The sequence below is a fragment of the Oncorhynchus masou genome, chromosome 2 (genome assembly GCF_036934945.1).
Source record: "Oncorhynchus masou masou isolate Uvic2021 chromosome 2, UVic_Omas_1.1, whole genome shotgun sequence".
Lineage (NCBI taxonomy): Eukaryota > Metazoa > Chordata > Actinopteri > Salmoniformes > Salmonidae > Oncorhynchus > Oncorhynchus masou.
The window spans coordinates 28,332,257-28,338,256 of NC_088213.1; positions in this window are offsets into that span (position 1 = coordinate 28,332,257).

The window sequence follows — 6,000 nt, forward strand, 5'->3', positions numbered from 1 at the left end:
CAAGAACAAAGGCAACCTGCCTAAATGACTACAGACCCGTAGCACTCACGTCCGTAGCCATGAAATGCTTTGAAAGGTTGGTAATGGCCTACATCAACACCATTATCCCAGAGACCCTAGACCCACTCCCATTTGCATACCGTCAAAACAGATCCACAGACGATGCAATCGCTATTGCACTCCACTCTGCCCTTTCCCCCCTGGACAAAAGGAACACTTAAGTGAGAATGCTATTCATTGACTACAGCTCAGCGTTCAAAACCATAGTACCCTCAAAGCTCATCACTAAGCTAAGGATCCTGGGACTAAAAACCCCCCTCTGCAATTGGATCCTGGACTTCCTGACTGGCCGCCCCCAGGTGGTGAGGGTAAGTAGCAACATATCTGCCACGCTGATCCTCAACACTGGAGCTCCCCAGGGGTGCGTGCTCAGTCGCCTCCTGTACCCCCTGTTCACCCATGACTGCATGGCCAGGCACGACTCCAACACCATCATTAAGTTTTCAGACGACACAACAGTGGTAGGCCTGATCACCGACAATGACGAGACAGCCTATAGGGTCGAGGTCAGAGACCTGGCTGAGTTGTGCCAGAATGAATATCCCTCAACGTAACCAAAACTAAGGAGATGATTGTGGACTACAGGAAAATGAGGACCGAGCACGCCCCCATTCTCATCGATGGGGCTGTAGTGGAGCAGGTTGAGAGCTTCAAGTTCCTTGGTGTCCACATCAACAACAAACTAGAATGGTCCAAACACACCAAGACAGTTGTGAAGAGGGCACGGCAAAGCCTATTCCCCATCAGGAAACTAAAAAGTTCTACAAAAGGTTCTACAGCTGTAACATCGAGAGCATCCTGACTGGTTTAATCACTGCCTGGTATGGCAATTGCCCGGCCTCTGACCACAAGGCACTACAGAGGGTAGTGCGTACGGCCCAGTACATCACTGGGGCTAAGCTGCTTGCCATCCAGGATCTCTACACCAGGCGGTGTCAGAGGAAGGCCCTAAAAATTGTAATAGACCCAAGCCATAGACTGTTCTCTTTACTACTGCCAAGTCTAGGACAAAAAGGCTTATCAACAGTTTTTTACCCCCAAGCCATAAGACTCCTGAACAGGTAATCAAATGGCTACCCAGACTATTTGCATTGTGTGCCACCCCCCAACCCCTCTTTTTACGCTGCTGCTACTCTCTGTTTATCATATATGCATAGTCACTTTAACTATACATTCATGTACATACTACCTCAATTGGGCCGACAAACCAGTGCTCCCGCACATTGGCTAACCGGGCTATTTGCATTGTGTCACACCCACCACCCGCCAACCCCTCTTTTACGCTACTGCTACTCTCTGTTCATCATATATGCATATTCACTTTAATCATATCTACATGTACATACTACCTCAATCAGCCTGACTAACCGGTGTCTGTATGTAGCCTCGCTACTCTTATATCCTCGCTACTGTATGTAGCCTGTCTTTTTACTGTTGTTTTATTTCTTTATCTACCTATTGTTCACCTAAAACCTTTTTTGCAGTTTGGTTAGAGCCTGTAAGTAAGAATTTCACCTGTTGTATTCGGCGCGCGTGACAAATAAACTTTGATTTGATCCTAAAACAGGGAATTTTTACTAGGATTAAAAATCAGGAATTATGAAAAACTGAGTTTAAATGTATTTGGCTAAGGTGTATGTAATCTTCCGACTTCAACTGTATAATAGTGGCAAAAGTATTCTTAAGGATTGCAAAATAGTCACAATGTAGGCCTACATATCTAGTCAGGACTATATCTGGCTTTAACTGATACCTTTGATTACTTATATGTCATAATCTGTCAGTTTAATTCGGACAGACAAAGAGCCTCTACCAGACCTCTGTGGCCTCACACTTTCGGGTCACGAGAACTACCCACAGACCCTCTCACAAGGGGATGACATGCAAGACCACTGACTGTGGAAAACAGGATACATAGACCGTCGCAACAGGAAATGTTGCACTCCGTCTATCTATTCCGTTTGACCAAAATTTCTCCAGATCAATGTCCACACTGTGCTGGTTTTGACATAAATTACGTAATCATCCTCTGACAAACTCTCTTGAACAACTAGAGTAATTTAGCTTGAATAGTTGGAAACATGTTATAGCCCAGTAAAACTTTCGCTCACACTTTATTTGGATAGTCTGGATTTTCCAACTCACTATGTTGATAAGCAACTTCTTGCTAAGGTCATGGTTAGGGTTAGGTTCAGAATAAGGCTTAGGATAATGGTTAGGTTTAGAGCTAAGGTTAGTAGATAGTTAGTTGAAATGTAACTGATAGTGTCTGTAGAGCATCTACAGATGGACTATCCAAATAGTGTTACCAAACATTCTTCATTCTAGTTATTATTTAAAGAGTACTGTTATTAGTTTTGATGTGATAACAACATATTCTAAACCAAGTGACAAATGAAGACAAATGTGGACACAAAGTATTAGCTGCCAGTGATGACCATAGGTCTACTGCCTAGATGTTAGCTAAAGATAACTTTTAAAGGTACATTTTTACTCTTGATGTAACCCATTGACTCTCAGTCAAAGATAAAATATACTATTAACGATCAACAAGGGTAAATTAGCATTTATTATTCAACAACTTATTATGCAAGACTATCAAATCAAATAATGGATAAGGATAAAATGCAAACAACTGTAATCCAGTGATCTACAAAGGCCAAATTGCCTCTGTCATTACATCAACTTTTTCCTTCATTCAATAAAAAGTAGCAAGAATACCAACACTAGTTATACAGATATATCTCTGAGCTGAAACCAGCAGAAAAACATATTTCATAACATTACAATCTGTATCAAAGGATGCTCATGGGAAGAAACGCCTCCTGTCTCTCTCAGTCAAGCCAGCCTCACTCTTACCGTCACTAAGTCTTCCAGGAGCAGCATGGATAGTAGTACTCTCTGTGTGAATGCAGGAGAATCTCATTCAGTTGGTTAAAGCAAATTGCCACAGAGGGCAAGAAATCTAAGATTTCTATAACTCACTGAATTAACTAGGGAACTAAAAACTTCCTTAATTTTACCAATTTAAGCTGGAACTCAAAAGATTTTCTTCTTCTTCTCCTTCTCCTTCTTCCTTAAACCAGATGGTAACTAAACAGCTTGCCACAAAGCAAAGCTTGATTAGAGGTAGTGGTCGATGTAGTTGTCTGTGATCTGATTTCTGCTCACTCTGTGGAGAAACTTGCTCCTTCCAGGCCTTATACTGCAGGTGAAATCCAGTAGTATGCCATAGACTCCATTAGATTACCATATGATGAACTGAACACCAAGGGCCCTTATTGATTTGGATGTATATCAGAGAGTTGTTTATAATAGAACGGAGTGGACACACTGCTACGGGAGTGGGTTATCCAAATGTAAGTCATAGTTATTTGTTTTATCTACTGTCTACCAAGAAAATAAATAACTGGTTGTATGCATATGTCGGAGGATAATCAGAATATCAGATCCCAAAAAAACATTCTCAAGAAAGAGAGCAACTGTCAAGAAAATTATGGTTTTGAGGGCATGGCCAGAATAGACAGGCCGCAGAGAGGACCCTGACCCTGTTTTACTGCCTGACTGTCACCAGCAGTTTCGTTGGCCGTCATCTCTTTCACAATGTCATGGAGCCGCCCCTGACAGGCGTGCAAGGGGACATCCAGATTTCTCACTTCTTATTCCCGATTCCTCATTTTCCCCAATGCACTCGGCTTTACAAGATCCAACCATCAGACAAGGCTTGGATAGAAGATAATGTTAAATCACATGGCCGATTGACAAGCACGCACACACGCACGCACGTGTGTGCACACTATGTTTTTCCTTTAAACTCTGCTTCATGTACCCTTGTCCCACCAGCCATAAGTTCCTCTTTCTATATGCATTGCTCAAGTCAGGCAGGGATGACTCATGTGAACATTATTCATGTTTTCTGTTATCTTAACCTCTCACAAACAATCTGCATGTGTTCTCAAGGCCCTCATGTGTCCATTGTGTTGCACAAAAAAAGTTAAAATTTTTTTGGGAAGATGGTAGGAATAAAAACACAGCAAACAGAGGACATAGAAGGCACAGTATGTGGGTATGTATGGTGTATTGTGGTGGAAGGTGGGGTGTGTGTTTTTTTGTTTGGAAAAGTTGGAAATGCCAGAGCCCATACGTGTCTGCAAGCAGTAGTTGTGAATGAGAGAGCTTTCAATTGTGCAAATATGGGATATACATTTTAAAATAGATTATAAATATTGCCTGATCATGATGGAGCGGTCCCCAACCCTGTACCCTAGACACCCACCTGAGCGACCCACACACTAAGGAGAAATCCTTATCTGTTTTAAAGGCGTACTGAAAGTAGCCTATATGCAGCCAAGACAGAAAAACAAAGGTTGTCAGTGACCCACTAAAGCAGCACTGCCCCCTCAAGTGGCTGAGCTCGCCTGGCAGGGTTGGTCCAATAAAGCCAAAGCCCCCAGATGGCTGAGCACAATATACAAGGAATTTCTCAAAGCTGCTAATGAGAACCTTGATGACCTTGTACCTAGTCGGTAGGGATTATGCTGGGGTGCCCCCACCCAGGTAGTGTCAGTGCTGGCAACATTAGCTGCAGTAACCCATGGGGAGGGGATCACACTTGAACAATCAGAGAAGGGGCAAATTATTGTGGCCCTGTGGAACAAATTGAAAATATTCTCAACAGGGGACCAGTGTGTGTGTGTTTCAGGATAGCGGGGTGTATCTGAACGCCATCAATTAGCACTTTACATTGGTTAATCATTCTCCCCATTGTTGCTCAATTTGCATGCCTTCTCAAACAGCTACAATTGTACAGTTGAAGTTAGAAGTTAACATATATCTTAGCCAAATACATTTAAACTTAATTTTTCACAATTCCTGACATTTAATCCTAGTAAAAATTCCCTGTTTTAGGTCAGTTAGGATCACCACTTTATTTTAAGAGTGTGAAATGTCAGAATAATAGTAGAGAGAATGATTTATTTCAGCTTTTATTTCTTGCATCGCATTTCCAGTGGGTCGGAAGTTTACATACACTCAATTAGTAATTGGTAGCATTGCCTTTAAATGTTTTGTGTAGCCTTCCACAAGCTTCCCACAATAAGTTGGGTGAATTTTGGCCCATTCCTTCTGACAGAGCTGGTGTAACGGACACAGGTTTGTAGGTCTCATTGCTCGCACAAGCTTTTTCAGTTCTCCCCACAAATTGTCTATAGGATTGAGGTCAGGGATTTGTGATGGCCACTCCAATACATTGACTGTGTTGTCCTTAAGCCATTTTGCCACAACTTTGGAAGTATGCTTGGGGTCATTGTCCATTTGGAAGACCCATTTGCAACCAAGCTTTAACTTCCTGATTGATGTCTTTAGATGTTGCTTCAATATATCCACATAATTTTCCTACCTCATGGTGCCATCTATTTTGTGAAGTGCACCAGTCCCTCCTGCAACAAAGCACCCCCGCAACATGATGCTGCCACCCCCGTACTTCACAGTTGGGATGGTGTTCTTCGGCTTGCAAGCATCCCCCTTCTTCCTCCAAACATAACCATGGTCATTGTGGCCAAACAGTTCTATTTTTGTTTCATCAGACCAGAGGACATTTCTCCAAAAAGTACGATCTTTGTCCAGATGTGCAGTTGCAAACCGTAGTCTGGCTTTTTTATGGCGGTTTTGGAGCAGTGGCTTTTTCCTTGCTCTAACGGCCTTTCAGGATATGTCGATATAGGACTTGTTTTACTGTGGATGTACCCATTTTGTACCCATTTCCTCCAGGATCTTCACAAGGTCCTTTGCTGTTGTTCTGGGATTGATTTGCACTTTTCGCACCAAAGTACATTCAACTCTAGGAGACAGAACGCATCTCCTTCCTGAGCGGTATTACAGCTGCGTGGTCTCATGGTGTTTATACTTACGTACTACTGTTTGTACAGATTAACATGGTAA